Source organism: Bombyx mori, chromosome 6 (assembly GCF_030269925.1).
Source record: "Bombyx mori chromosome 6, ASM3026992v2".
NCBI lineage: Eukaryota > Metazoa > Arthropoda > Insecta > Lepidoptera > Bombycidae > Bombyx > Bombyx mori.
In genome coordinates, this window is record NC_085112.1 from 15,898,511 (window position 1) to 15,921,377 (window position 22,867).

The 22,867-nt window shown below is 36.5% G+C and overlaps 1 protein-coding gene across 1 annotated transcript in view; it reads left to right on the forward strand.

Moving 5' to 3' along the window:
- Positions 1 to 22,867, forward strand: part of BomSIFR (neuropeptide FF receptor 2-like) — a 110,114-nt gene that overhangs the window by 47,966 nt on the left and 39,281 nt on the right.

Below are 22,867 nucleotides of genomic sequence, written 5' to 3' on the forward strand. Positions count from 1 at the left end.
AGAGGAATAATTCATAACTCATGAAGAGCATTCAGTAATAACAATATCGAAAATAACGCTAGTTTTAAATTCTTAAGTCATCATCACTACTAAGACTCACCGCGCCACGATGAGAGATTCTGTACTGCTCGCAATCTTCACCAGGTCCACCAGATCTATTACCACTGCGACTTCACCAGGTGTATTAATTTGTATATCAACAGGTAGTATCTACTCGTATAGTTGTCGTATTTACGTTGTTTATTTTATTAACTGGCTTATTAACTGGTGGGCCGTGAGCTCGACCACTCCCGTAAGAAATAAAAAAAAATGGCGACAGTAAAACAAAGCTTATATCGATTCTTGAATCTTTCCTATAAGATATGTACTGTGTACTAATTTATTGTCTTTGCTTTTCACTAGTTGCGCGATACAAGTTTCACTACTTTTACGGCTCAATGCATAGTTTGTTATTGTCATTTGTAGTTTTCGTAGTCACAGACGACTAGGTACTTATATGTACATTTGCATATTCTGATAACAAAATCTACCATACTTAGCTTATTTTTTTCTGCAATCGAAAAGTTGTTTTGACAATAGAACTTTTTGGAACGAAGTACCTTATGGGACGATGCGGAGGGGTACCCTAACCGGAAAAAAACGTCCGTAACGTAAGATTTTTATTAGTAATGCACACAGTGTACGACTTAACTTTGTAATAACGTACAAAAAATAACATATTTTTTTATCATTAATTGACCACGATCTCAGAGCGTTCGTTTGCGCAATACACTAACTCTTATGCAAACAACCGTGAATGAAGTGTACCACAATAAGTTCTCACGTTACCGAATGACCGTGGGTTGTTGCGAAACCTCCAGTTTTCTTTTCTTTATACCTCGAATAGAACTTAAAATTAATATTTTTATAATAACGGACTTCGTTCCTATCCGGTGTCCCACGACACCACTCATCTTGTTTTTTTTAAATAAATGCGGAACAAGTCATTTTGGTTAAGCTCCTTCCAATGTTCTCTCCGCGTCGTTAAATATACGAGAACATAAGGCTAGTTCACTCTTATTGTTTGATATTCCAAGGTTACCGATATTCAGATCCTGATTACAGTGTAGAGAAGCAAGCGACAAGTACCGAGGACACCCCGGCTTCCTGTAGCCTTGATCATCTAAGCGAAACATATTCATTTGACAATGGGAATGGTCTGAAATTACACTCTTCCGGGAGTAAAGAGTTTCTGCAGTTGAAGGCTTGTTGTTACTGTAGCGCACTGTTATACGGGACACTATGAACTTCTTTTTAAAAAAAACTAAATTATGATTCACACTGGATTTAATAAAAAAATGATAGGCGCGAGCGCGGCGAAGGATGGAGACGAACTGATTGAGTGAGTGGGGATTGCAATGAGGTATGGTGTGGATAAGGTTACGGGAGAGCTGATGCAGCAGGAATACGGTAGGGTCTGCATATCTACGGTATCGAAGCCCGGATATAACAGCCCCCCGGATGAGACTAAACTTACACCTTAAGGGTGAAGTTTAGGAATCAAAAGCGAAGTCTTGGAGTAGGAGAGGTAGGTGAGGTGAGTTCAATTTCAGGTTCGGGATTATCAGGAGCAAGGTGGATGGAAGGAGATTGAAGGATGCCGCTGGACCTAGGTTTACAAAACTTATAATATTTATAACTTAATGCTAATAATATGAGTAGAATACAATACATGGTAGTCGGGACATAGTAGTGTTCATAATTTTTTACAAGTTGAGGCTTATTTATAATATTTTCTAATTTATGGTTAAGTAAATCAAAGTTCTCATTGTAGTTTAGTAACGGGTCAAAATTTGGATATTTTATATTTACTTTTGGCATTACATTGGAGAACTTGGATTCGCTTAAATTAAGATTACTTATAATATCAAAATCAATTTTAATATGTGTAACATTAATCTGAATAGTTTCTTTAGATAATAATTCAATACCACGGCAATATCCGGTGCAACCCATGGGTATTTCAATGATACCTGTGCCAAATATATTTGTCTCATAGATATGTTCATCAAGACAATCAAGTGTAAATTTGGAGTTTTTGGACATGACAAAAATCCATTTGTTTTCTTGTAGTTTTTGCCACATTTCTATGTTTCCTGTTATGGCTTTAATTTGGCATTCATCAGGTAATTTAGTTAAATGTTTAGTAATGATTTCACTTTCACATGTGGGGTGAGTTGCACTAGATAGTGTATATATGTGGTCACAAATATAATTTTGACCAATGGATTTACATTTATCAAATGATTCGAAATGACAATACTTAGTTCTATCTTTGGAAAATCCAATATATACTGTGTTAGGGATAATCATAGCGTAGGAATTATTATTGATAGGGGTAGGTAAAGGCAACACATGATAAAGGTTAAATTCCAAAGGATATACTAAAGGTAGTTTTAAAACAAATACAAGTTTACCATTTAAATAATATGAACTAATACTAGAGACGTCAATTAAATTATGGACGTTGCTTATATCTAATGGAATTGGTAGTTCTTTAGAGTTAGGAAGAAATCTTAAATTATTAACTAAATCATTATAAAATTCTTTAGGAGAGTAAATTGCAGGATATAATACATTGTTTTTACTAAACATAAGGCCGTTGGATATGTCTTCTAATTTAAATGACAGGGTAAGTATGCTATTTTCTAGGATATTTACAATTTTCATCATTTTCATTTTAGTATTAAGGGTAGCGGAACCCTGACTCAAATTCTTTAGATTATCGGATAAAATAGTAACAGCATTATTTAGAGATTTTTCGTTATCTATTAATTGGTTAATAGATTTGTTAAGTGCGTCAAGCGCAAAGGTTGTAACTACTATACCTTGTTTTATATTTTCTGCTAGATCTTTTTGATCATCTTGTAATACTCGAATGGCGTTATCATAACGGATCGCATCATTTTCGTCTACTGTGCCGAACAGGGTTTTGAATACTGACCCGACACCACCGAACCACGCTGAGCGTTTTGTTCTTCGTGCAACGAGGTGAGAAACAGAATCGAAATCTCTCAGCATATCAGAGAAACGAACTTCGAGAGGTTGTAATATGTTTTCGCATTCTGAAGATTCAAATATCCTATTCTGGTTACAGAAGTTACGAGCTGTACTTAAGACGGCTTTAATGTTATATAAATGGGGACTTATGAAGGATACATTTACTGGGATGACAATACTTAAATGACCATTAATTAATTTTAAGGAACCCATCGGGTCGAGGTAGATGCCAGGACTACTCTGCACAGGATGTATCTGAATAGCATCTGTTCCATGGATGCTGACACTTTTCGTAGCGATTCTGAAAGTATCATAGATTTTATTCCTTTCATGATACTACTGATATGGTTATGTTTATTTATTTAATTATATTTATGTATTAAAGCTATGAACGTATTTATTAGAAGAGCTAGTAGTTTAATTATGTTTTATACTACGGGTGCTGGTTTTACTTCGTCGAAATGATGTTTCACGTGCCGACGATTTATCAGGAGGGAAAGGGTGTTATTGCCGTGAATTTTTACAACTTTGTAAGGACCTTTCCACATCGGTGATAGGGCCTTTCTAAGTCGGAGATGATTCTTTAAATACACGTAATCTCCAACTTTGTATTGGACGGGGCGAGAGTGTCTGTCATAATATGTCTTGGACTTTTCTTTAGAGACATTAATATTTTGTAGAGCTTTTTCTCTTGATATTTTGAGGCGGTGACTAAGCATCTTAAGATATTCTGGGTACGTGACATCTGATCGTAAATCGAAGACGGAGTCGGGTATATATGGTTTATGACCAAAGACGAGTTCGTAAGGTGTGAATTGAGTAGTGGTGTGGATTGTACTGTTGTAGGTGAGCATAGCTGTGTATACAAATTTATGCCAGTTTGTCTGATTATCATTCACATAAGACTTAAGGTATTCTTTTAGTGTTGAGTGACTTCTTTCCAGGGCGCCCTGCGTTTGGGGATGGTAGGGAGAGGACCAGAGTTGCTTAATTTTTAAAAATTGACACGTTACTTTAAAGAGTTCGGCAGTGAAGTTGGTTCCCTGATCAGTGAGTATTGATTTCGGGATACCAAATAAGGAAATGAAGTGGACTAAGCATTCGCAGGACTCCTCTGCGGTAGCATTAGAGATTGGGTATGCAATAGAAAATTTGGTTAAATCGTCTTGAAGAGTTAGAATAAACTTAAGCTTTGAAAGGCCAGCCTCAGGCAAGGGACCAACGAGATCGAGGCTAATCCTCTCAAAGGGGCGAGTAGAGCTAGTGGTGATTTGCATAGGAGATTTGTTGATCTTGCGCAGAGCTTTGTTTGATTGACACAGTTTGCAATTCTTGACGTAGTCTTCGATGTCTGAGCGCATATTTCTCCAATGATAACGTTCTTTAATTCTGCTTAACATTCGATTGGAACCGAGATGACCGGCGATCGGAATATCGTGGTTTTCTTTCAGTATTCTAGAAATTTCGGTAGGGACAGGATGGATGATAGTATCATGGTGTATGTTTACTGTAGTGTTTGTGTTGTTGAATAGGTAAACTAGCATCCCATAAATTTTCACAAAAGAGTGTTGTTCAAATGAGCTCTTGAAGTCGGAAATGGCAATATCATTTATGTCACCTTGGAGTATGATGTCGTCTCGTGCGGACTTAAGGGTCTTGAATATGTCTGGGTAAGTGCAATTGTCGAAATAGTAAACCTTCGTAAATAGAAGATAAAAAACTTTTCCTTTAAGCTCTATTTTCATAAAACTATGAAGTTCACGTTCATTGTCAAGGATTGTACGGTCTTCTAATGAGGAAAGTATGTCTTCAAGATAAGGGTTTGAGTCATCGAAATCAATGGAGACAGGGATTAAAATAGTTTTTGAAGTGCTTTTAAGGAGACTTTCGTTGTGTTCTTTAACTTGAGTATTAAAAGTTTGGTTCTCGTCTGTGAAGGATTTTAGAAAGGTCGAGTAGTCGTCTGTGATGTTGGAATTTATTTCAGGTGTCGGTTCGTGTGTGTCGTTGACAGGATCTGGCAAAGGTGGAGGGTTTGGATCACTTGATTCGGAAGGTGGATAGAGAGGGCTGAAGTCGACGCCCTGGCTTGGACTGATATCTAAGGCACCAAGTTCGGTAAGGTCTTCTAGAAGGTCGGAAGGAATCTCAGATTCTTGGAGATTAGGGTTGGCGGTGCCAGAAGTGGAAGATTGAGGTTGGTTTTCGATTATTGGGTTTACAGGAAAACGGGACAAAGCATCCGCGTTTCGATTGATTTTGCCCCTTTTATATTCAATTTCATAATCAAACTCCTCTAGTTTGAGTCTCCATCGGATTAATTTGGAAGACGGATCTTTGTGACTGAATAACCATTTAAGCGGTTGATGGTCTGTAACAATTTTGAAACGATGTCCATATAGATATGGTCTGAACGTTTTGGTGCCGAATATAATGGCCAAACATTCTTTTTCAGAAACGGAATAATTTAATTCGGATTTGTTTAGGGTTCGTGATGCATAGGCAATGGGGCGATCCTTCCCTATTTCACCCTGGGATAAAATGGCGGAGATTGCATAATCGGATGCGTCACAAGTAAGTACAAATGGTTTGTTAAAGTCAGGATAGGCTAGTAGTGGAGCTGTTATGAGTGCGTTTTTCAAGGTTTCAAAGGCGAGTTGCTGTTCATTTTGCCAAAGGAACGGGACATTTTTTTTTAGGAGATTAGTAAGGGGTTTAGCTATTTTGGATATATCTGGGATAAATTTTCTGTAGTATGATACGAGTCCAAGGAAGGATTTTATATCTTTGGGAGATTTGGGAGTAGGAAATTGTTGCACGGCTTTGATTTTTTCCGGATTGGGTTTTACACCTTCATCGGTTATTATGTGACCAAGGTAAGATACTTCCTTACGGAGAAATTCACATTTGTCGGGTTGAAGTTTTAAATTAAAAGTACGGAGCCTGTCGAAAATATTGGAAAGGTTGAGGATATGTTTTTCTAGGTCAAATGAATGGACGACTATATCGTCCAAATATACGAAGCATTGTATGCCTTGTAGGCCTGAGAGGGCAGAGTTCATGAGTCTCTGAAAAGTAGCTGGGGCGTTTTTCAGTCCGAAAGGCATGCGTGTGAATTCGAAGTGACCTTGAGGAATTGAGAAAGCGGTTTTAGGAGCATCTTGTGGAGACATCCTAATTTGATGGAAACCGGAAGCAAGGTCTAATGTGCTGAAATATTTAGATTTACCTAGTTGGTCCAATATTTCGGAAATATTAGGGATTGGATAAACGTCACCTATAGTGATGTCGTTGAGCTTACGGTAGTCGATCACCACTCGCCATTTGCGTTGACCAGATGCGTCGATTTTCTTGGGGACTATCCAGATTGGAGAGGACCATGGAGATGTGGAAGGTTTAATGATCCCTTCATCCAACATTTTAGTAATTTGGGATTGGACTTCTTGTTTGTGCACTTCAGGGAATCTATACGATTTCGTATTAATAGGGACAGAGGAAGAAGTGGTTATTTCATGAAGTATCGCGTCGGTACAAGTCAATTTGTCATTGGGTAAATGGAAGATGTCAGAATAAGTCGCACATAGATCATAGAGAGCATCTTTTTCTTCGACATTCAAATGTGAGACACGTAATAGGTCTAGAACTGCTTCGGCTCTCTCTAAAGCATTGTTTTGACTTTCTTTGTCACTGACGGAAGTATAGAAAATTTTGCTATTAGCTTTTTCGTCAAATGGTATCAATTTGAGTTTTAAGTTTGAATTTACACGTAATGGATATTCGGAAGTATTCACAACTGATATATTTATTCTTGAGTTTGATTTAACTTTTACTATGCAGTTAGCGATGAGAAGAGAACTGATCTGATTTTGGTCTAAAATAAGACCCTCTTTAACTTCTGGATTTAGTACAGAGCATTCGATAACGGTTTCGGTCCTAGGAGGAATAGTATAAATTGGATCAGTGAATTTTAGATTAAGTTTAGTGTTGTTGACAACTAATGTATTTTCAGTGTAATCTATTTTGCAGTTAAGTGTGGTGAAGTAGTCATTACCTATTATGCCGTCATATGGAAAATCCAAGTCAGAGACAAGGTGGAACTGGTGTTTTAACGAATCAAATGTTGCATCTATCATTCCTAGGGATTTCATTGGATTACTTTCGGTTCCTAGGCCAGAAAAGGTGATGAATTCATTTTTGATCTCGGGCATAGTTTCGATGGAAGATATTTTAATAATACTAACGGATGCACCACTATCAACGAGGAGCTTCAAAGGTTTGGGAGAGAGTGATGTCTTGATTTCTATAAATGGTAAGTATTTTTTTGATGGGCTAGTTGTAATATTATATGTTTTTAATATATTTCTTTTTTTTTGTTCAAGTATTGGAGACGTCGAAACTAGCTTAGGTTTGGATGTAGTGGAGAGGATAGGCACAGTAGGTAATGCGGATACAGTGGATAAAGAAGGTACAGTGGATAAAGCGGACACAGCGGATACGGTGGATGCATTAGGTACGGTGGATACAGTGGATACAGCGGATACAGCGGATACAGCGGATACAGTGGATACAGCGGATACAGTGGATACAGTGGATACATTAGATACAGTGGATACAGCGGATACAGCGGATACAGTGGATACAGCGGATACAGTGGATACAGTGGATACAGTGGATACAGTGGATACAGCGGATACAGTGGATTTATTTATATGATTTTGTTTGATATCGATTTTATTGGTTAACAATCTCCCTGCACGATACCTGACGGGAGAGCGATTGTGTTTAAATGACTGTTATCGACTTCGTCACGGCCTTCATCTCTCGATAAAATAGGATGGATGGGCTGATTAGCCCATGTACGACCCTGAGTGTTATTATTATTATTATTATTCGTGTGAGACCCCGGTTGATTATTGAATTTTCTATTATTAAACTCTCGTTTTCGGCAAAAGTCGATAGTGTGCCCTGGGGCCTTGCAGTACCTACAGATTGCAGGGTAAGTGGTGAATGAAGAGGCACTTTGATAGGTTGGCCGTTGAGGGGCGGTTATTCCGCGTTGAGGGAAAGCCCTACTAGCGGGTTGATATTGACGTTGATATGAGTTCGCGTTTTGATTACGATTTTGGCTAGGGTTGTAAACAGGGGGAGTTCTTCGCGATGTCACTTGCATTATTTTTTCCTCGGAAATTGCGAGGTTGATTGCGTCGTTTAGAGTTTTCGGATTTCTGCACCTCACAATCGTTGCTATTCGGGGATTAAGTCCCATTAAGAAGTGGTGTAGAGCCAGGTCTTCCATGGCCGCTGTTCGACCTGGGAGTTCTTTTGCTTTTGTGTTCGAAAAAGAGATTTCTGTTAAAAGTTGAGATAGATATGTCTCGACTCGTAGAGCGTATTGGCCGACATTTTCTTGTGTCCCTTGTCTGCTTTCTTGAAGGTCGGTTAAAAGATGTGAGTAATGTTTACGCTCACTGAATTGAGCTTTGAGAAACTCCTTTAACTGTTCCCATGTCGAAAACTCTTTGATGGAACAAGCAATTTCTGCTTTTCCATTTAATTGGCTAAGGATATACTTGAATAATATGTGTTTCTGTGATTCTGATGCTAAATCATATGCGTTGTCGCAATTAACTAAAAACGAGTTGAGGGTATCGCGGCTACCATCGTAACATTTAACAAATTTAAACAGAGTATTTAGGTCGAGTTCGGACATAGTGAGGAATGCGGCGGTCTTTCTTGTGACACGAGGAGATAGAGTAGGCGACTTAATTTCTATGTTGCTTGCAACCTGTTCCGGTTCTGGAATTAGTAAACTTAATTTGCTTTCTTCAATTTTAGGCACTTTTGGCATAGTATTTAAATTTAAATGTAGATAGAGGAGACGGAACAAATGGCAAACTACTACAACATTACATGGATTAGAATTCAATTACAAAAATTTAACAACCTTAGTTATAAAACGCAACAATGTCCGGAGACTTACAGAGTCAGCAGTATGTAGACGGCGGATATCGGCGCGACGAACAGGAGCATTCCGCAGCGATAAGGCAGGTAACAGGTAACAATTGCTTCGGCCTTGGATTGTTCACGATGAATTTTATTTGCAAGATTTTACGACGCACAGCCACCAACAGGATACAGGGTCTATAGATGTTGCAGGATGAAATAGTAGATAGATTTCTTCGCAGGATATTAAGGTAAATGTAGTACGCGCAGATCTTTTCCAGGATTTCCACGGGATGATGAGATTGGTATGCTCAGAATACTAGTGAGTATTTTCTTTTCACTTATTTCACTTATTTATTTAGTTATTTTCACTTTTAGTCGTTATTTTGTCACTTTTAATAGTTATTCTCACTTTTATTTTCGGAAGACGTTCCGGGGATTTTTCTTTTTTCAAATCCCTTGAGCTGCCACCAATGTTATACGGGACACTATGAACTTCTTTTTAAAAAAAACTAAATTATGATTCACACTGGATTTAATAAAAAAATGATAGGCGCGAGCGCGGCGAAGGATGGAGACGAACTGATTGAGTGAGTGGGGATTGCAATGAGGTATGGTGTGGATAAGGTTACGGGAGAGCTGATGCAGCAGGAATACGGTAGGGTCTGCATATCTACGGTATCGAAGCCCGGATATAACAGCACGCTGAGAACTAACGAGCTTCGTTGAATGGCATTTCGATTTGTTTGTTGTTTTATTGAAATAAAGCTTTGAATACTTTGGTACATTTCAAAACTTTTTCTTATAGTTTAATTGCGTATCTACTTTATTTGAAAATCGTAATGTTATTGCAGCTTTTATTTTCGTTGTATTTCGAATTGAAAAATTCAATTTAAGCTAATTTAAAAATAAGTGAGAAGTTGAATTTAAATAATTAATTCGGTCTGCACGACTTTTTCAATGAGTTGTAGTGAGTTCAGTTAGTGACGTCTTCTTTGAGTGTGTATTGGTGGATAGTATCCGGTCTACCTGATAACCGTAGGCACCATCGTTCGTATTTTTTTATTTTTTTTTGCTTTGATCTTTGGACAAGCTCACAGCCCAGCTGGTGTTAAGTGGTTGCTGAAGCCCATAGACATCTACAACGTAAATGTGCCACCCACCTTGAGATATAAGTTCTAAGGTCTCAGTATAGCTACAACGGCTACCCCGCCCTTTAAGCCGAAACGCATTAGTGCTTCACGGCAGAAATAGGCGGGTGAACGTGCCACTAATGCTATAAGCACAGAAATGTCGTATCCGAGGTATTGATATGTAAAAGACTGTAAGAGACTTTTGACTAGTGGTAGGACCTCATGTCCGCGCGGGTAGGTACCACCATCCTGCCTATTTCCGCCGCTGTGACTGTGAGCTCATCCACTCATCTATGCAATAAAAAAAGTATTATTATTTGTAAGTTAAATTAAACATACATTCACAGGTTTGATATATTAATAGAAAATAAATGTGAAGTGGTTGTTTGCCCAAGGAAAGTCGGGTGCCAAGTGACCGTGAAACACCGAGGGAGTTTTGTAAACGTTTAGATGATCCGTTATATCATTTGATGCTTCGAACTCGCGCAACTAAACTCAAAAGTTAAATTATTACAGAAATCACAAGGGAACAGTGCTTGTTTAAGGAGATAATAATATTTTGAATGAAAATCAAACATCGCGTACAGGACGTGGGCGATACATTGGAAACAAGGTTTCCAAGTCTGATTACATAATTGTATGTGGGTTTGGTTATCAATAGGGTTTGTTTTCTTTGTAAAACAGATTCATTGTAGTCATAATATTAAGTGATAATAATAATTAAATATACTAAGATGGAAGATGAAATGTAATAGAAAGATATACTTCAGTCTAAGTCAGAATAGTAATGGATTGAGGAAGAAGACACTGCTGCTTTAGTTAAACTACGATAAATAAATACTTTTGAATTATTAACTGCTACTTATTACTTAGTTCATATGTGATAACTGATCAAGTGAAAATCATTACCAAAACTCAACTTAAAAACCCGTGCGCCAAGCCTCAGCTCGCGAACTATGGAGAACATCTGTCAAGGCTTTAATAAACAAGGATTCTACATGACCACGATTGCTCTGCCAAGAGTAACTGAAGAGATGCCTGAATCTCGCTTACGACATTTTCAAGATAAGGTTGCATATATACAAGTTCCGAAAAACAACATTCGGCCCCTCAGACACAGCCCACTGAGTTTCTCGCCGGATCTTCTCAAAGGGTCGCGTTTTCGATCCGGTGGTAGATTCTGCGAAGCACGGCTCTTGTTATGGTTAGTGTTAGCAACGTCATCAGGTTTGAGCCCTGTGAGTTCACCTACTAGTTAACGCGACGCAAAAACAACATTCGGACCATCGGTCTACCGAGAAATATTACTCGCTTGGTGGAAGATCTTCCTTTCGTTGTTATACCTACAACATAATAAAAACGCCCTGCCAGCAATGACATCGACTGATATTTTCATAACAAATTTATGACCCGAAAACTTTCTCTGAGACAAGGAAATCACATTTATGTTAATTTGATGTTATTACATAACAATATCAGCTACTGAATATGATAATGTGATGTTATAACGATTCACATACGAACTGCTGTGGTAGCAACATGCTTCATTACGTGTCGTATCAGGATGGGGTGTGTTTTGTAGCGTTTGCAAGTTTTAGTCGTAGTTATTCCGTTGAAAACAGACTTTTTTGAAGTTATACTTCTTTAGGCGCGGTATGAAAAATGTATGAGAGTGAAATTTTACGATGCGCGCGCACCGCGACACAAAATTAACAGAATGAAGTTGCCCACTAAATCGCTCATTACAATACGACCGACGTAACTTGGCGAGTCTGAATATAGCCGCAGATGAACTTTCCGAACCGTACCGAGAATTACCGATATGCGTGTTTGAAAATGTTGTTTAATCGATTTTTTTTCAAATTGATTAAAATTTAAATAAAAAAAAAGAAATATATTTAATAAAAATAAAGTATAACTTCTTACGCGCGTACATAAGTACGCGCACCCTTTTTTTTAAATGACTTTGAAAATTACCTAAAAACCATTTTAATAAAGATTTTTAATATCCTCGTCGAGAAAAAATACTCTTTTAAAGTTTGTTTAAGGAAAATGATTTAGGAAACGTTCGAAAAATATCCCGAAGCGGTAATTCCCTTAACTTTTTTCTTTCCCAAGAGCGAAATGGATGGATTACATTGGCACCGTTGACTAAGTGATGCTAGCGCTAAAAGCCAGGCGCTCAAGTCTACTTGAATGGGATGGCTTACTGATTTTTATTTTGACCAACTTTTGGTTGATAATACCGACAAGCTCGAGCTTTTGTGAAAAAGTCTTAATTTTATCAGCTTGTTCTGATCTGCGTTACTGGCGTGTTTGATAAAAATAATTCAGTGAACTGTTCGTTGTGAATTTAAATGCTTATAAATTGTTACGCTTTTTCGCTGTTATTGAAAATTGTCTTATAAACAAATAGTGTGGAACGCCTTGAAATGCCAAAGGCATTCACACACCCGCTGTCGCTTATTTATTAGCTGTCCATAACGCTCGCGTTGGGACCCCACATTCTTTCTTCAAGGTCCATTTCAATATTAATTTTGTGCAATGGTTTTGAAAAGTCCGATTTTCCTTATCAGCCGTGGCCACATGGATTGTTTATAAATGATATTGTGGATTTTTCTCCTTGAATAGCATGCGAATAAGAATTATTGCATGATGTGACGTTGTTTCTTTGAGATTGTGAATGTTCTTTTCGCTTTGATATCATAAAGATTAAGGTATAACATAAAATTTCGTTGCTTCGTAGATTTTTTTAGGCTGAGTGAATGAATTCGTCGTGGCCTAAAGGATAAGACGTCCGGTGCATTTGTATGTAGCGATGCAACGGTGTTCAAATCACGCAGGCGTGTACCAATTTTTCTAATGAAATACGTACTCAACAAATGTTCACGATAGACTTCCACGGTGAAGGAATAACATCGTGTAATAATAATCAAACCCGAAAAAATATAATTTGCGTAATTACTAGTGGTAGGACCTGTTGTGAGTCCGCACGGGTAGGTCCCACTACCCTGCCTATTTCAGCCGTGAAGCAGTAATATGTTTCCGTTTGAAGGGCGAGGCAGCCATTGTAACTATACTGAGACCTTAGAACTTATATCTCAAGGTGGGTGGCGCATTTACGTTGTGCTACTGTATTTACGTTGTGATAAGGATAACAACATCATTCTCGTTTTGATGTCCAAGGGTCCTGTTGAATATTAATAATTATAATACCAGGTATCTTTAAAGCCACTTTATCTACCAAAGGAATATATTATAATATTACCAGTTTGTTTTAAATCGTTTGCATCTTTTGTAATACCGCTTGTTCACAACGCCATTAAAACATTTCATTCTAGTTAATACAAATAGGTAAGCTCAAAAATCCTTAACAGTAAATTGACAGACAGCCTCTATAAGGTTGTAGGACTTGTAGGGTATATTGTAAGCATGTACACGAACCAGAAAGCGTGGAACAACCGTTGTAAAATGTTCGAAGTTAAGACTTTGATGTCATAAGTCAAGTGGGTGGAGGTACTCTGTTGATCACCTGAAACTCCATACTATGCCCGGGTTCTGACCATGAGCGGAGATCGGACGTCGGGTGAGAGCGTTCAAGCGATGGTTATACTCAAGTTGTGATGTCTAAAGGCTTGTAACATATTTTTTTCTTTATTGCTTAGATGGGTGGACTAGCTCACAGCCCACCTGGTGTGTTAAGTGGTTACTCAAGCCCATAGACATCTACAACGTAAATGCCGCTACTAACCTTGAGATATGAGTTCTAAGGTCTCAGTATAGTTACAGAAAGTAAGATTTAAAAAAAAATACCTAAAAACCCAGACAACATTATTTAATCCCTAGTTTGCGTTTAAACAATTACAAGAAAATGATCTTAGAAATAAATGGCGAAACATAGTAAATTGAATTGATAGGATTTGTTTTCTTCGACATATTGAATATACTAATGACCCAGTTTCAAAGACTATATTTTCTATAAGCTTTTCACAAATCCTATTAAATACTATTCTCGCAAAAGTTTCTTTTGAGCCTCTGAACAGATCATAAGTGGTATATTTTATGTTTGTAAAGTATGTACACTTTTGTATTTAAAATAAAATATAAATACAAAATCTAATTTTCATTTTATTTAGGCTGAAAGTACACAGTTGTTAACTCGGGTACAGCTTGCATAACCATAATTATTTAGTTTAAAGTTCGTACGCAAATGATCAGGTGCTTCACGAGTGATCCTCTTGCGGTATAGTAATATCGAATTGACTTGGCTTGTCAGGATATGCAGCCGGGTTTACGCAGCGCGGAGCCCACAGCCACTTGTGATACTAAAGTATGCTACAACTTACTTTGAAACGTGGAATCAAAACTTCAATTCTATGGTATCAATCGCTGTCTAGTCGTGGCTGAAGGCCAGCTAACCAGAGAATCGAAATCAAGACCAGAATCTGCTTTATAATCAAAAACTAACCTTTCAGCCTTTGCACCGGAATTGTAACTATACCTTAGAACTCATATCTCAAGGTGGGTGGCGGCATTTACGTTGTAGATGTCTATGGGCTCAGGTAACCACTTAACACCAGATGAACTCGTCCACCAATCTATGCAATATATATATATCTCTCCGTGAGTATTTTGTGCAAGAATAGAAATATACAATTTTTATCCCATAAGTAAAAAAAAAACCTACAGAAATAATAAAAGTAGGTATGTAAAGACTAAATTAGATAATTTAAATATTCCTTGTTATTATTTAGTTTCCAAAACCAACTCCAAAGTTTTCTCATTAGAATTATACAGTTGTATTAATAGCATTAGCAAAGAATATCAAATATAGTCAGTGGCCAATTTTCCACTATAACAAGACCCCTCATAAAACAAAAACGGCCAATCAAAGTGAACTCTACTTAATCAAGTCTCTATTGTAGGCAGTGTTCTGTGAAATTGGAATAGCTATTTAAGGATTTCGTTACGAAAATACGATGATTTGTTTGTTACGTGAGCAGCAGATGTCCTGGATGGTTGTTTAGATTCAGGCTTTAAAATTATCCGCCGTAATAATGAAATCCGGTCTGTGTATTAATTATAGAATTTAAGATTCAATGTTGTTATGTTTGTGAAATACAGGCATTTTCTTCAGTTTTCGTGAGTCGCAGATGTAGCTCCAGCTGCTTCTATGGCTCAATCTCTTCTACAAAACCTAAAAGTATCTTAAGGTTTGTCAGGTTGTTTGACTTAGTTAGGTTTTCATCCCGCAAACACATAAAGTCTGTCCGCGACCGCGCCGCGTTTATTTTCGGCAGTCTTTATCCCATGATTTGCAAGCAAGGTAAAATGTTCCTTTGGAACAAGGTGATTTTTTACAAAACTTGCATGTCGTGGTCATCGACATACTCGCCGAACTCAATGAGTATGGTTATCAGAGTGCGAGAGTTCAGTGGCTATCAGAGTTTCAATCAATCCTTTGCAAATCAACCTTCGTAAAGTTCTTGGCTGCAGAGTTGAAAGCTTGGGTTTAGTGGAAAGCCATTTGTGGAATATCTGCTATATGGAGAATCTTCTTTATTATGGAGCTAAGTTAATGAAATGTCCGCAGTCCTGAAATTTATTGTTCATTCTTATCAAATTCACCAATTTATTAGCCTATTTATTCTTATTCTTACTGCTTTTACCTTGATTTAGTTCTTAAGATGGACAGATAATATTAAAAGCCATTAAATGAAGGGTATAAAATTATGGGAGCCCAAGATTTTCTACATTCCAATAACTTATTCGAATTGTTGATGACCACCTCTAATGTGTGTGAACAACATAATAGTTCAATTCAAATTCATATTCAAAATGATTTATTTGCCAGAAACAAGGTACATAAAAAATGTTATTTTAAAATTTTCACATTCCAGCATGTTCTTACTCGAATTAAAAGTGTGCAAATCTCTATACATACAAATGAATTGCTGTTCGTTAGTCTCGCTAAAACTCGAGAACTGCTGGACCGATTTGGCTAATTTTGGTCTTGAATTATTTGTGGAAGTCCAGAGAAGGTTTAAAAGGTAGATAAATATGAAAATACTCGGAATGAAATAAAAATAACAATTTTGTTTTTCCTTTGATGTGTCCCCCGTCGGACGGATTCCTTTTGTATATTTTAAGTTTATTTTATACAAAAGTTTAGGTCTTTTATTTATAGATTGAGGCACTAAGAAGTCTGCCGGGTCAGCTAGTATAAAATAAATATAGAGTTAATTGATGATTAATATGATGATTAATTTAATAATATAACATTCATAAATTATAATTATAGTAATAAATAATTTAATTACATTCATAATTCATTAACATAATAAAATATTAGATCTAATCAATTACATATTATTATCATTTAAAAATTCACCAATATCATAATGACATTTCCTTAAAAAATTCTTGTCAGTTGGGTGTTCTTAAAATTAATGCATGGCAAGATCTTTTAAGCCGCATGACTCCATAGCTTATAGAAATTTCTTAAGCTTCATAAGTCCATATCCGCTAACAAGACATCGTGGAAGAAAGGGAGGGAAGCACCCCCGTGGCCCAGTTCATCGACCTGACCTAAATACGGCAGCCTCAGACGATTAACCAGCGTAGGTTGAGCCCTTGATAATGATCTTAAAGTTAGAGTTAATGGTTATCTGCTTAAAATTTTATATTTTGGTTTGTCATTTTGGAAATTTTAATAGATTATACCATAATTTATTTATTCCTGTTTCTTTTCTTATTTTCTACTAGCGGCCCGCTCAGGCTCCGCTCGGGTCTTTAACAAAAACTTCAACGATATTTGATGTTGTTTTATTTTTAACACTTAACACTTATTGCGGCATAACTATGCTGTCGCGACACTTTTTGTAAATAATAATGTGTTCTACAAAGTCGTAGTACATTATTTTATTCTATCATCAATAGTTTTCGCAGGGCACGCGATGTAAAGAATATTTTAGGTAATTTTTTTACACCTAGAGATACATTATTGGAATTTATTAAGGATTCCTAATTTTTTCAAAAAATAGTTTAGCCTAGGGAATAGTGTAGCTTCCAAACAGTGAAATAATTTTTCAAATCGGTTCAGTAGTTTCGGAGCCTATTTAATACAAACAAACAAACAAATCTTTCTTCTTTTTAATATTAGTATAGATTTAAATTATTTACGATATGTTGCGCACACCTTGTCATGAAATATAATACATAAATTTCACATATTATACAGACAGTAATATTATTGTTTTCAATAAAATGTTTACACCATACTAAATGCCAAGACAGAATGAAAATGCTACTACGGCCGTGTAGTCGTAAGAAATATTTTATCCGGCCCCTAAAAACTGGCAAATATCCGGGAATGGCCGGTCCAAGGGCGAGCCCAGTTGCCGGATATCCCGCCCTTTATCCGCCTGCATTATGTACATACACGGCTTAGGTAAATTGAAACTTCCCTAAATGTTTATTTGCTTATTAAAGACTTGGTACTGAAGTTATAAGTTTAGCTATAAAGCATGTTTTTAAAAACCTTAATAGAAGTTATTAATAATGTACAAATGATATAATTTTTTTTTGGTTGCCGTTAAAGGCAGATGAGCATACAGCCCCCTGACAGTTGCCCATGGACGTCAGCAATGCCACTGCCTACCACGTCAAGCCGCTGCTTGTCACCAAATTTTGTTCTAATGATAATAACAAAATACAATGGTTATTATTAACTGCTATTGTTACGGTTATTGTCATGGTTTTATTAGTATTATTGGCAGAAATAGGTGGGGTGGTGGTACCTACCCGCGCGGACTCACAAGAGGTCCTACCACCAGTAATTATGCAAATTATAATTTTGCGGTTTCATTGACACTTCTTGATTTATAATATTAGGTTTTGATGTTTTGTTTTTCTATCGGTCTTTTAAAAAAAACTGACTGTTTATTTTTAAATTGATAACACTAAAGTTCGTCAATAGCTACGAATAAAAAATACCTACTTAAGTATTCTGGTTTCTTTTTTTTTAATTGCTTAGATGGATGGACGAGCTCACAGCCCACCTGATGCTAAGTGGTTACTGGAGCCCATAGACATCTACAACGTAAATGTGCCAACCACCTCGAGATATAAGTTCTAAGATCTCAGTATAGTTACAGTATAGTATAGTTTCACCTATGTATAGTACATAGATTATTTCCTACTCTGCCATTTGAATTTTTCACCAGACTGTACAGCTCCATATAGGATGGATGCTTCAGCCTCGTTCCTTGGTTTAGATGTTACTTATTCATAACTAGCCTTTGCAGCAATAGAAACTTAGTATGAATAGCAAAATTTTGGACAAAACAAAACAAAACAATTGTTTGAAAACATTTAATTAGCGACGCGTTCGTCATGGTTGTTAGCAGTTATGTTTTGTCAAATTTAACCTAGTTTGGTTAGAGCTTAATTAAAGACTTTATTACGAAGTTTTGTTTCCGAAAACATTATAATATTATTGTCATGTGAAGTCGTCGTGGCCTAAAGGATAAAACGTCCGGTGCATTCGTGTTGAACAATGCACCGGTGTTCGAATCCCAGGCGGGTACAAATTTTTCTAATGAAATACGTACTCAACAAATGTTCACGATTGACTTCCACGGTGAAGGAATAGCATCGTGGAATAAAAATCAAACCCGCAAAATTATAATTTGCGTAATTACTGGTGGTAGGATCTCTTGTGAGTCCGCGCCTGCCTATTTCTGCCGAGAAGCAGTAATGCGTTTCGATTTGAAGGGTGGGGCAGCCGTTGAAACTATACTTGAGACCTTAGAACTTATATCTATCTCAAGGTGGGCGGCGCATTTACACCCTAGATGTCTATGGGCTCTAGTAACCACTTAACACCAGGTGTTCAATTGGTTTGAAGGTTTTTTGACTTAAATACAGAACTTTTAGTTTGATTCAAGGCGATCCGTGGGTCTCAACTAAAAATGTAGCCTTTAAAATTCTTAATATTAATCAATGCACTGAATGATACCAACAAGAGGATGATCATGAGGAGAGTTAAGAAGTATGTTACGTGAATCCCGCCAATGCATCGCTGTGACTATCGCTGATTTTAAGAAAAGGCATTTAAGCAAATAGACATTAATAATTAGCATATCGTCGCTGTCAAATCAAAATCTGCTATGTGCAAAAACTCTATTTTGAATTAAGAGTAAAAACCTTTTTGTATAAAATTATATTTGAAGGTGAATGTTTAAGAACTATATCAAAATTAAATGAAAGCTATAGATAGATATTAAAGCTATAGAATATAGATATTAAGGCTGTTAACTATACGAAAAGTAAAGTAAAAATTTCAAAAAGTGCACATAGCAGATTTTGGTTTGACAACGACCATTTTTGAATAGGTTATGGCTATTTCATTATATTTTTCATTCACGTTTAGGTATTCCTACCGATTGACTATATTATAGAGTCACGATTTTGAATCTTATTAAGCAACTGATTCAAGTATCATCATATTCATCCACGCGTCGATACCTTTAAGGCCGTGATCTCTATAATAATATATTATATTATACATTACACGCTCTTCCGTTCTGCTCACTGCGGCGGGGAGAGCATCGTATATGGTAGAATTAGGCACTAATAAGATCTGGGTATTTCAACGCAAATAATTGCTTCCCTGCTACCTATCACGTTCTATTTTCTACATTACGTTTTTTTTTTTCGAGTTATTTTCCCTATGTTTTAACTAGAATATGACTCATGTAATAAATAGTGGTTATATTGCTGACAGTTTTTGTACCATGATAATTAAAAACACCAATAATAAATAATAGTTTAAAAACCAAAAAAACACGCATTTATAGAAAATCCAACAAAAATATTGAAAAAAAAATTATTGTATAAAAAGCGTGGGGTGCATGGTGTCAATAGTTGTATATATTTTATTGACAGATATAATTAGAATGATTATCATTTTGATAATATTTTAAAATGCATCCTCCGATTTTTATACAATAAATTTATTAATTATTTATTATTTTTTTGTTAGCATGAGCCATAATAAGATACGTATTTTTCGATTTAACAAAAAGTACCAACCACCACCCTGTCTATTTCTGTAAATTATACAAACTTACCCCTCAGATAAATACAATTTCAGGAACCTTTTCCTGAGCGTCAAAACACCCGGCTCCTTAATTAATGCAATTAACAGGCTCTTCATCTTACGAATGGATAAATTTAACGAAGGGATGTTTAGAATGAGGAAATATTATTCTCGTTCGCGTCTTTCGGTTTCGATAGAAGAGATTCTTTTAAGTAGTAAAACATTTGCGTTTTTAAATACAATAAATTATACTTTTTTAAGTTTCATATCATGATGGCGGACTAAGGGAATGTCACTGGATTGATATGTCAGCTTTACAATAGGTTCAAAAAAAATCGGTTGTCTGTAAAGTCGGCTTACTGACGATACTTGAACTTGACAACGTTATAAGAAAATAGTGATGGAATGGTTTCATTTTTCAAGTATCGCAATTATCGTTACTATAAACAATTGACACCACATTCACTTTTCACTGAACTTCATACTTGACGAAAACATGTAAATGTATTATTGTATAGCAGCCGTCCACTCGAATGCATCCCTCACTCAGTAGGAGAGAAACAGATGTCGAACGCTGCCGAACGCGGAGGCCGATTGTGCCTCTTTGTCGCTCGTTGCACGCTCTCGCTTGCACTTCAAGCCTTAAATGGAACGCCTCAGAGCGAGGTAACGCCGCATGAGCCATGTTTTTTCGTGCGTGCAACCGGCACCATCGAATTATAAGACGTTGTCACGTCAAAAACCACAGTCTCGAGAAGAGATAAATAAATTTAGATTCAATCACATTGTTTGCCTCATTTAATATAATTTATTTTTCACGGCTTATGAATCGATTCTTAATTTACAGGCATTACAGATTAAATTATACTTAATGGTTATCACAGCTCAAACACAAGTACAATACTAACGTTGATACCTCAGAATCACACATCACGATAGAAGGTACGGTTTATTCCCCATTCGAAGAGTCGAATAGTGAATGCTGTAATAAAAAATAGAATAAATGGAGATGACACTGTAAAATTGCTTTTTTAATCAATCCACGATGTTTAAAATGGTAAAATAAGTTAGAAAACTAACACCAAGTTAATCGCTGTTATCGGAGAAATCCACACTTACAATCCATTTTTCATCGTCTATTCAGCCTTCGAAGAAAATCTCCCGCAAAATCTTGACGTGTCTTATAAATTAATCCGCAACACATCGACTCGACCAAGGTCTAAAAAATGGGTTAAAATATCCTTAAGTAGGCCATCATTAAAATATATTGTTTTTATTATAAAGAAATCAATAAAGTCTTATATGCAACAAGCTCTCCGGGGAAATTCACATTTAGTACTTGGATTTTACGATACAAATTTAATTGGATACTGGCGAGCCATTTCTGACTTTTGTATTGTAACGCATGGTGGGGCAAGGCCGCGTGGGAGCGAGACATGAATGCACCATTTTCCTGTTGTTAGAAAAGGACGATCGGAAGGAATGCAGGGGTCACAGGTAGTACGGTAGCCTGACCTACTTTTGAATGCAGAGCGTCGGGTAAATATTGATTTAGTGGATATATTCACTTGTTGAGTCGGCTTGAGGTTGCGGAGGTGAAGGTTTTCTGGATTTTCGGTTCTTGAAGCCTTTCGGGTATTATTCTGCTACGGATTTGGAAGTGGATCAAGACAGTGGATATGAGATCAAATGTATGTATTTTTATTTGAATCTGTTTGAGCGAGTTATTGGATAAGGCTGTGTAGATTTGTGGCACTCGCATGTGGCATTATTGCCTGTATCTGCATTATGTGCAAATGGATTTGAAGGATTTAGTTGTTTCGTCTTACTGTAGAATATGTTTTACTTGTATATATTTCAATAAAATTTAAATGTAATTAGTATTTAATTGTAATTAGTATTTAATCATTATGGACTTACATATGGATATACATTATGGATTTACATACGAATACTATTGTAAATTTATATTTAGATGTAATTATTCATTTATTTATTTATTTAAGGATTACCAACAGGGTTTACAGTAAGACATAAAATAACATTGACATGTATAGAGCAATTGATAACTGTAACTCTAATTAGAGGCAATCACAGCATGCATTACATTAATATATCAACAGAGATTTAACAATGCTAATAATAATAATAATAATAATAATAAAAAACAAAAGAAAGACAACAAAGACAGTAATACCCGAGTATTCAGACCAAGGCTGAGGCTGAGGTTCAACAACAACTTTTTATAATTTTGTTCCTGAATATTGGAAGGGAATCGCCAAATATGTCAAGATTTTCAGCTTTACTGACTAGATTATTATAAAGGTTAGTTAGACGAGGAGCAGGTGAGTGCTTGCCTAAATTGGTTCTGCTAAAGCGGGTACTGAAAAGAGCATGTACTTATGATGTACTTCATAAAAAAAATGAGCGCGCTGAGTTTATTTGCTATTTCGTAATTTTATTCCAGAAGTATGACTCAAAGTAGGCTGTGACAAACGTCCACGGAAAATGCTGGAGTGGTGTTATTCCAGACGATATAACACCCCCTTCTCTGACCGGGTTCTGACCCCGGACGGAGATCGGACGTCGGGTGTAAAGCCTTGTTCGGACTAGGCGAGTATTTAGTCGAGTACCGAGTAATTTAGTGGCT